Genomic DNA, 11,157 nt, shown 5'->3' on the forward strand with positions numbered 1-11,157 from the left:
TGGAGAATTGTGTCTCCAAGCTACTTTCCCTTTCCTCACTGTCTACCTGGTCTTCTTACCCCATCATTCAGAACACCTTCTCTCTCATCCAATCAGCTCTGCTCTTCCCTCCGCTGAGGGATTGATGGCTCTTTGAATGAGAAAAGCAAGAGGTATGGGAGAGGAGAGAAAGGCTGTCTGGATTTCATCCAAGTATGTGGGATGCTGGTGGGAGAACATGGTGGGGTGGTCGCTGAGGTTGGGTGTCCTGCATGCTTGCCAGTGGGTTGTGACTGGATGAAGCTGTGCGTGCATACTCTAGCCAGAGGGCTGCAGAATCACTCCACAAACATATCCTCTCGTGTACTTGGGCACCCTGGGGCCAGGAACAGAACAGTATTAAATACCGTGCCCTCCGAAGGAGTTCAGGCCCAAACGGTGAAGAATGCCAGAGGGTCTCTCTGTCATCGAAAGCAGTAGTGCAAGAGGGGCTGTGCAAATGGAGAGGCTTCACACAGATCTAGAATCATGTTATCTGGGTAGCTTTATGGCTGGTCACGTGTGGTTGGGGACATAACGAAGAGGAACATACAGGCACGGTATTGTCAGTGCTTGTATGGGTGTGGTTATTATTAAAAATAACTACATGAAAACAGAGAAAGCTCATGCATAGACCGATGCTAAGATTGTGACAAGACCCCAGGGTCCTGATGAATATAAATCTGTGCATTGAGGCTGGACAAGGGGCAGAGTCTAGGTCACGGTCATGTTTTAGGTTTTTTTGTGTTTTTGTGTGTGTTTGATTTGTTTTTTAGATAGATCACTGTGATTGAATGTAGGGGACGAGGACTGACTTAGAAGATTTTGTTCTAGGCTCCTAACTAGTGTGGTGGCAGTTGGGGTGGAAGGAGGGAGAGAGGCTTGAGACCCCGGCAGGAGGATGTTGGCAGGACCTTGCAACTAACTGGGTGTAAGAGGCTGAGGAGAGAGTCCTGTTCAAAGCTGATGCCCACGTTCTGTTTGGGTTGGTTTAGGATTGGTTGTTCCTTGATTTTTTTCCTAGCAGGAATTATTAACAAACAAAGACTCTAGCTTCATATAAACAATGTTGACAAAAAGATCTTGTTTCTCTAGAGGGGGGGGAAAGTATAAAATTCTAAATTTTCACTTGGAATATGGCCTGAGTCAGAGGAACTCAGCCACATACAAGCCTGTGCCTCCCTGTCCCGGACAGAGCTCGGGACTTCCTGGGTAACCGGAGCCCTAGAGAGAGGCCAGAGCTTCCATATCTTACACAGACTCTAGGGTTTCATGGTGATTTGGGATTCTTGTTCTGCCCTGAAGAGCTGCCTTTCCCCAGTTGGTTGATGTCTCCCTCTACAGTCCTCTGCTCTACCAACTGAGCTATCGAAGGGTGCGCAGCCTTTCCCCAGTTGGGAAGAGAATGCCTCAGATCTCAGAGCTCTAGGCCAAGGGCCCAGATGCAGGCTGTGTGCTCCCAGGTGAGGTCTCCTGGGCTGCATGCCCCAGCCAGAACCAGCATGTGTGTCCTGGAAAGAAACCCAGTCCCGAGTGCTGTCCTGGAGCCCATGGAGGCCCCTTCCTGAATCTGTGGTCTGGGAGCTGGGGAGAAGGTAGTGGTACTGTGGGTATGTGGTGCTGGCCACAGATGGAAAGGCAGGCAAATGTGCACCTTTCAAGACCCCAGCATACTGAGGACCACTCAGGTCCCTTGGAAATAGACCTGCCTTCCCAGAAGCCACCTGGCAAGGGGAGAATCTCTTCATGACATCTCAGCCAAGTGGTCCACCACTGGGAGTCAAGTCTAGCTAGGGTGAAGGGGTAGATTGTAAAGCCACCGACTGAGCTAGAAAAATAGGAGGAGAGGCCAGATTAATGCTAATAGATAACGTGTTGAGCTAGTACTTTGTGCCAGACACTGTGCTAAGAATTTAGTAGATAGAATTACACTTCATTCTCATGAGAATGCTTTGCTGTATTATTGCCATTTTACAGATGGGAAACCTGAGGTTCTGGAAGTTAAGTCACTTTGTTCAAGACCACAAAGATTACACATGGCTGCGGTGGCTTCAAAATGTACCAACTTGGCTGTGCTGAGGGAAAGTCTCAAAGTTCTTGTCCTTTTATATGAGTTAAGGTGGGCGGCGAGACAGACTCCTGTGGGAGACGTTATGGGGGTGCAAAGGAAGCAGCAGCCATTTTGCAGCTAGCACCCATTGTTACTGACCCGTTGTCCCCTCATTGCTGTGAGCCCTGCAACCACTTCACTGTCCCCTGAATCCTTCTTCAGCTTTCCAGACTCGTGGGCCAGGTACGTGTGTAGGTTGTCATGCAGGACTCTGCATTCTATAAGATGCTCACCCCCACTAGGGTCAGAGGAAAAGGAGAGCTGATGTGGGTTTGAGTCCATCCTGTAGGCTCTGGCTTGTACTTATGGGTTGCACCGTATCCTTGATCTCCATCTTCCCTTCCCAACTGCCTGGTCTGCCAATGTCAAGCTCCAGCACCAGATGCAAGGACACACCTTAGAGAGAAAGCTCCCACAATTGTGTAAGGACAATTCCCTGTAAAAAATTCCTTTATGCAAGTATCGAGGGGTGCATAAACATCTACAGTATGCATCTATGTGTGTGCATATGCATACAAGCATATCCTAAAGGTATAGATAGGTTGTATATATAGAAAGGTCTTCTGCTTTTCTGGTTGAATCTCGACACACTAATGCAACCAGGATCTGATCTCTGGGAGTTTTACTGCAGGACATGCATGCATGCTCAATAACTCCGATTACATGGCAGTTGGTGGGAAGTGGGTTCCGCTATGGACAGGCTGAGATTGGGGTGCCTGTGAGACGTTTGGGTGGGCGAGTCATGGGCCATTGGAGGTACCTGAGAAGCTTCATGTGCAGTGTGGATGATCAGGGAAGGGGGAATCGATGTGGGCTGGCTGGAATTAGAAACAAGTCTTATGGTGGTAAGACCTGATTTAAGGCTCAATGGTAGGCAGGAGCTGGTTAAACGGATGGGAGGGGGTGGGCTTTGTGGATGGGCATGAGAATGGCCTGCAGCAGGAATGCGCGGGGTCTGATGTGATCAGCCTGGATGGTCTAGGAGGGCTGTTATTGATTATATGGCCATTGCAATCTATACACATTTGTGAATTGTATCTCCCCGAGGATGTGGTGGGCTCTGGGCATTGTGTATTGCACCTAGTAGAGTTAGTTTCTAGCTTAATTAAATTCAACTTGCCTCAGACATTTTGTGAGCACCTACTATAGGGCAGTATTGGGCTCGATATAAATATGAATAAAACATGAACTGGGTCCTGGAGAAATCTGTGTTCAGATTATAGAGAGTGAATGTATTTCTGTTAGTTGGGATTGAATAGAAATCTTGGGTTAATAGCAGGGCTGGCTGTGGACCCCTGATTCCCTTTTGGGCTAATTGTGTGGATGAAAGGATGAAACTCAGGTCAATCTCTTCACCCACTCTTCCCTCCCTCCATTCATCCGAAGCTACCTTGCTCTACTTACCTACCTACCTCTCTTTCATCTCCCTCTGTCTATCAATCATCTGTTGTTTCTCCTTTTATTAAATGAGGGCAGGATCTGAGCAGCCTGCAAAACTAGCCCTACACAGAATGACAATTAAGAGAAGCTGAGAAAAAGAAAGTAGGGAGAAATAGATGTGAGAACCACAGGGACTCACTGAATCAGTACTACAGCTGAGCGTTGAATTTGGTGAGGTTTGATAGAAACTAAGGCAAAAAAGATGGAAACTAAGGCAAAAAGAAGAAAGGTAAGGATGCACACTTGATTATCCAGTTGGTGATATTTGAGGAGAGAAGGCAGGCAGGCAGGGAGCTGGACTTTCCATGGCATTGGGTGGAAGGAGAATTTATGGTGTCGGGGATGCACAGGACATTGGGAGCATAATGACCACTGTCTTCCCCTGCATTTCTATAATGGCAGAGAAATGTTCCTCAAATGTTTCTCCTATCGACCCTCTAGAAAAGCTAAGGGCATAACATTAAATCTTATTTCAGCACAAGCTTTCCTGTGCTAAGCTAAGCTAATGACATCCACCACAGTACATTCTGATGACCGGACTCAGAACAGGGACTGAGCCTGGAGTACGGGGAAGGGCTGCATAGCTGGCTTTAACTCTGTCTGTCCCATTGTATTTGTTTCCAGAGAGCTTTTGGCTCACGATCTTTGGTCTCCCTACCGGAAAGATCTCTTCATCTCTTAAATACCTTGTCATCAACTCAGAACTCGCTTAATTCCAGGGGTAAGAGAGCTGGAGCCTTGGCCAGCCTGCCATCCACCCTTTCCCAAAGCACAGGCAACACTGTGCCAAGAAGGTCTCTCAGCTTAAAAAGAATTACAACAACCACACCTTTCCTCAAGCAGTGGAATGACTTGGGAGCCCTTTGGGGAACGGTGCCTGGAATTATGGGGTCTGAGGCTGGCACATTTCTCAACCAGTTTCTTTGCAGTGGGGTTGGTCCTGGTCAGTTACCATTACTATCGGCCTGCAGCTCCTCTGTGTCCCGTGTGTGAGAGTGTTAGCCGTACTAGTCCCCAGAATCCATCCCATGCTCAGGGCCAACTTTTGGGGAAGCAAGGTCAGCTCCGAGGGCTTTCTGGAATTGTGATTGGAGAAGGGAGTGCTCCCAGCATGAAGGCCATCAGGCCATTGTTCCACGAGGAGCCACGGAGCACCTGCTAGGTAGAGCATCTGAGCTGCTGAAGTGTGTTTCAAGGAGGGGGCGGGCAGAAGAGGGAGCACAGAAAAGGCAAAATAAATGAAAGGGACGGGCCTGGCTCTTCAGGACAACCCAGAGGGGTCTAGAGACGACCGGATACCATCTAAAATGACACAAGACCTCCTAATTTCAAGTGCGCAGCCGTGTGCCTCAGACTGCCTGTGCGACCCCGAGCAAATTGTGGGACCCCTTTACTCCCAGGTTTCTCATCTTTGTGAAACAAGAAAAGCAGTAAATCCACAGCTTTGCTGGCGGGGGGTGAGGGAAAGAGGAAAGCCGGAGTTTGCAGGTGCATTGACAAATCAAAATGGGCCACGGAGAAACTCAAGTTGATGTTATCATCAGCGCAATAACTACTGATTTTAAAACAGTACCGGTGTGGGGCGCCTGGGTGGCTTAGTTGGTTAAGCGTCCGGCTTTCGCTTAGGTCATGATCTCGCGGTTCATGGGTTCGAGCCCCGCGTCGGGCTCTGTGCTGACTGCCAGCTCAGAGCCTGGAGCCTGTTTCAGAGTCTGTGACTCCCTCTCTCTCTGACCCTCCCCTGCTCACGCTGTCTCTCTCTCTCTCTCTCTCTCCTAGAAATAAATAAAAAATGTTTAAAAAAAATAAATAAAAGAAGAAAGACCATCAACGGACGNAAAAAATAATAAAAAAAAATAAAACAGTACCGGTGTGGGGCGCCTGGGTGGCTCTGTCGGTTGGGGGTCTGACTTTGGCTCAGGTCATGATCTCACAGCTTGTGGGTTTGAGCCCCACGTCGGGCTCTGTGCTGACTGCCAGCTCAGAGCCTGGAGCCTGTTTCAGAGTCTGTGACTCCCTCTCTCTCTGACCCTCCCCTGCTCACGCTGTCTCTCTCTGTCTCTCAGAAATAAATTTAAAAAATTAAAAAAAATAAAACAGTACCGGTGACATAACAGACTATGGCTTCCAGGGTTAGAACTGGCCGGTAACACCAGGCTGACCGTGGAAATCCACCCTGATGAGGTGGCCTTCACCTGCCCTTCTTCCCAGCAGGCTCTATGAGACAACTGCTGTCTTCCACTGGCCTTCACTCGTGCCTGTCTAGACATTCACACGGTTGTCCCACCCTCTTGAGTAGGCAGGCGACCCCCAAGTCATCCTGCCTTCTTGCCAGGTGGCTGGCCACTGCTCCCGCTATAGTAGACGCCACAGCCCCGGGGACTCTGCCCAGCTCCTCGCTGGTCATAGGAACCCGTCTTATCCCCGCTCTGCTTTACACCTCAGTATACAAGTTATTCCCTTTTAAGGTCAACACTAAGATTAGTATATTATAACAATGTATTAATAACATAGTGATATCTAATAATATACAGTATACCATACCCTATATGATATATATATATATCATAGGCTATATTTATATGACATAGCATACAATATATCCATATTATGTATATGATATACATACCAGTATATATATATATACCATCTATTATAATGCTATGCAATACGTTACAGTATAATTTCTTATTCAGTATTCAGAAAACCCCACTGAGATAGGTATTTTCATTACCTCCATTTTGCAGATGAGGAAACTGAGGGTCAGAATAGTTTAAGTAATTGGCCCAGAGCTATTCACGTTGGAAATTGTGAAGCCATTATCCTGCCTTGGAGACTTCCCTTTTAGCCACTGTTATTTTCTGATTTCCCACTGGTTCTCATAATTCGGTAATAAGAGATGATGTACTTCTGCAGTGATATGTTTGCATTGGTATTTGCTGCTGTTTGGTGGTGAGGTAGGTGGGGCAGGCTGTGTGTGTGTGTGCACGTGCGTTTAGACTTCTCAGTCTGATCATCTGTCCCTTTCTTGAAGGCAGGAACCACATCTCAAGACATTAGATGTGGGACTCCCAAAGGCTATGCATGGGCTGTAAGACACAATGAATGTAAATGAACGTGCAGGAGCGGTCATGGAAATACTCACTGACCATCCTGAGCCTTCAGCTCTGTTGTTTTATCCACTCATCCTCAGCGTCTTCCTATAGCTTTCTGAAGGTTTGGCAGTTCTCTCTGTTGGAGGGAAATGTGAAATACGCAACATTTAAAAAAGATGGTGAAAGATACGTGAGCATCTCATTGGAAACGTTTCTTTTTTGTGAGACGGTGAGCGAATGTTAGTTGAACAAAAAGAGAGCTGGGGGTTTGCACGGTGGGAGTGTGGACAACTTTTAAAACTCAGATTTCACATTGACCACAACTCTCCACTGTTTCAGTTGTGAGTTTGGTGTCCTGCATCTCTCTGGGCCAGTCCGTGTGTCTCAGCTTTCTCCAGCAAAGATGCAGAAATAACACATCTGTCCCCTTCATGTGGTTATTACGTCTGAAAGATAAAAAGCACTTCACAGGCAGTAAGTATTTTATAAGCCATCCCTCCAAGAAGGAAAAGTTAGAAAGCTCCAGCTCGCTATCCTAGCCGACCCAGGAACCGAGAGGTATGGGTGGAGACGTGACCGCCTCTTTCCCTTACAGCTTCTGTGCTCGTCTCTCCGGACCCCCGCCCTGACCTCACTGCCTTGCCCGGATCCCCGCCCTTTTTCTCTGCAAGACTTGTCTGATGGCTCACATTCTGGCTCTCACTGCTCGAGCCCGTCCAACATTCCTGAGTCCAAGTAGTCTGTTCAAAACATAGCCCTGTTTATGACTCTTCCTTCACCCCTTCCGGGCTCCCCATCACATGCTGAATAAGGCACGAGCTCCTACCACAGACACTAAGGCCCTCCCCAGAGAGGCCTCCACGATTTCTCTTCAGCGATCTGAACTGAGCCTCTGACACACCTAACAAATGTCTTGCGGAACTTAGCATTATGCGGTGGTCACATACAGCACAGGTTTAAACATGACCCAATTGGCTTCATGTTGCTTAGTCTCCAGTGGGGCACAATATTCTGGCTACTGTTACAGTGGGAGGTTAGGATGCAGGGGGAGCGCTGAGGAGGAGGTACTCAGCCAGCCTGGAGAAATCACAGAGGGCTTCCTGGAGGAGAAGACATATTAGTTAGTCTTTTGAAAAATCATCATTTACTGCATCCCAAGCAGAGCCCTCTGCCTCCTCTTTCTGTACGCATTTGCTGTTAGACAAAGAGTCCTTGCCTTACGTATATGTATGTCCTGAAATGTATAGTTCCTTCAAGACTCACTCAGGCCACTTCCTCATCCATGACTCATTTCTAGATTCCCTGATTTAAAAAGACTTCCTTCTTTGCCCCTGGTGCTATTTTGTACATTACCTCTCATGGCTCTTTATTTAATTTGTCTCCGGTTTTATGATAGTTACTTGACATTATCATCTCAACACACCCTACTTTATGTTTAACTCATTATCTTTCCCTAGCATAGAGCTTCATAGGACTGTTCGGATAATGTCTGAATTAATTGCTTTGTTTTTAATGTTTCCCAAGAGAGGGTCTAGAGCCTCCCAGGAATGGATTTGAATGAAAGGCAGAGCCAGGCTCGGTGCACCTGGAGAATAGTGTGTCCAGTTAGCTCAGAACATGGGCCTCATCAGGCTGAGGTCATGGACGGTCACAGTGTGGCCTCGTGACCTTGGACATGCACTCTGGCCTCAGTCCGAGTCTCAGCTTCTATCACCAAGTGGTCCATGTGCAAGGGAATGCAGATGCTGGGTAAGTGCTGAATGAGGGGGACAGAAGCTTCGGGGACAGCAAATTGGGTTTCCAGTCCCATCTTGCCACTCACAGTTGAGTTATATCGTAGATCTATGCCTCAGTAACTCCAGGTGCGGAAGGTGGCATTGGATTTAGGGAGTTTTCCAACTCAAAACTGTACGAAGCATGATGGAAACAGCTGAATGCACTCATTTCTCTATGGGGTAGAGAACGTATGTAAATGCTAATTTGAAAAGTGGCTGCCCTCGTAATGACTTGGCATAACCCATCCCTGTCCGGCCTCTGACCCAAGCTGGAAATATCTTCTCTGTTGTTGACGGGAAATGATGCTCTTTTGGTCAGAAGCTGAGAGAACATCAATATGAAATGCCACATTTTATAGCTTCAGTGACTTTGCTAAAAGCTCATCCCAGCCCGCTGGTCATTTGGCTCTGAGAATAGCCCGTAAAAGGCTTCCATTCGCTATATTTCAAGCTATTTTACCCAGAAAGAGTTTGTAAGCAGGGAAGACATGCATTTTGAAGAGCATTAAGAGCTTCTGAAATTGTCATTAACAGTTCTCCTTGATGCTCCACAGTAATGAAATGAGTGGCAGGGACCTAAGAAAAAAATAACAGCCCAATCTTTGTGTTTTGTGATGAATAATAAAGTATTTTAGCCTCTTTAGGGACTTAACACCACAGTAATCCTTTAATCCCTAGAAAAACCAATTTTGTTGACATGAAAAGGAGGATATTTAACTTCATCCAATTAATTTTCTACCTCCGAGATGCCATGATTATGAAGATGAGATTGAATAGATTCATTAGAGCCACCATATTGTGTATCAAGTTGTGGCTTTGACGCCGGAAAGCGGCATCAGAAAGGAAGCTCATGGTCACAATTGTGTTTAAATGTGCCCACTTTGAAATACCAGGGCTCTGAGGCCTTCACATCTCAGCCCTGTGCCCCCAAGTGCTCACATCTGCAACCACTCAGCCACCGCGCAGCCATTAAACCGGGAACTTGGCTGACATTCCTGCAATACCAGCTCCCTCCCTCTGTTTGAGCTCCAAATTAGGACTGTCCCTGCAAGAAGACTGCATCGCTTGCTGCAGAAACATTCCCAACAGCAAAAAGTTAGCTAAGTGTGAACTCAATTTTAAATTACACAGTGGGGNGGAGATGGAAGATAAACGATTGGAGGTTTAATTGTTTTTGCATTGGACTTCAACACGCAGACATGGGAAGGCTTTAATTCCACCTTCCATGCAACCCCAGCCGGAATTGGATTTGCAGGGATGAAAGAAAAGAGATGATGAAAACCGAGGGCTATGGCGAAGCCACAAATATCCTAATGGTATCCTGTCTGAAGACGGTCCCTTTAGGAATGAAAAAGGGGACATGGGAAATGTCTGAGTGACCCTTATTCTTACCCCAGCAGCCACTTTTCAGTCTCTGTCATTTACCACCAGCCTGTCACCGGAGAGCATGATTATATGTGCTGGCATCATATATATTGTTGTGTTTTGCTCAGTGCTTGGCACACAAGGATTGTCCAGCACAGTGCTTTCTACGGAGGAATGACATGGCATGATGATAAAGCAATGACCACTGGTGTTTTTATGTGGCCTGTGAGGGAGCCAGCTCCCCGGAGAAATGGGAGGTTTTGGAAACGGAGTCTGAATCTTTGTCCCACCACCCTCGATGTCACAGGCTTGGGCTTACTTAAGACTTGGCTCTCTCATCTCTAGAATGGGGAGAACGGGCCCAACCTCTTAAGAGTTTTTACGGAGTTACATAAGGCAACCTTGTGAAAACCCCAGCACAGTGCTCAGCAAACTCTAAGTGTCAAGGACACTAGTGTCAAGAGACTAGTTTCCTTCTCTCCCACCGTGTGACATTAGTCTCATTATTTGATTGACTTTGAGGTCAATAATAGAAGTCTGAGGGATTATTGCAGACACTTAGTTTTCCCCGTTAGTCTTACACATGAGAAGTGAAGTGACTTGCTCAAGGTCAGGTGCATAATTGACTCTAGAATGGACCAGCGCGTGAGCCCTGACTCCTGCAGCAGACCTCTTTCCGTGACCTCACGTAGTTTGGATTGATTGACCGGCTCTTGCTTGAGGGGAAGCGTTTCTATCCAGTTCATCTTATCCCAGGTGACTGAGTTCAGCCCTTCCCCCTAGACCCCCCTATTCCCCAGCCCACCTTCTAATCACAACTATTCCTGATTCCTCAAACTTTCTTTGGGTCCCATGTTGAGGATGCCTCAATCCTGAAACTTCCATGTACTTTTCCATTTAGTTTCAGGGAAGATATCGACTTTCTCTTAGAAGTTGTTCTTTGCTAAACTTTTGCCTGTAAGTGCAATGGCCTGTCTCCTCGATACCTGCTTTTAAGAGTTTCTTGGTCTTGAATAAGGCGTACCTTTCTTTCAACTTCAGGGCTTCCTCGGTGGCCAGACCACAACCAGAGACCAGGCTCTCTCTGCTCTGCTAGGAATGAATTGAGAAGGTCATTTCTGGAAGTCAGGTGCAGCTGAGAGTGGCAGGGACCTGGCCCTCCTGCCTGTGGCAGTGGCCTTGCTAGTAACTCTTGCTTTTATGTTTGCTCCGACCAATTCTAGGATCTGAGTGGTGGGATTGAAATGGGGTCCCCTTGGGGGTTGAGACAACAGATGGGGGGGTGGCCAAAGCAGGGGCTTGGAGAACACATGGCTCAGGCAAAGGCGCTAGTTACCAATTTCCACTACATTTC

This window comes from Crocuta crocuta, unplaced genomic scaffold (assembly GCF_008692635.1).
Source record: "Crocuta crocuta isolate KB4526 unplaced genomic scaffold, BGI_CrCroc_1.0 scaffold18, whole genome shotgun sequence".
NCBI lineage: Eukaryota > Metazoa > Chordata > Mammalia > Carnivora > Hyaenidae > Crocuta > Crocuta crocuta.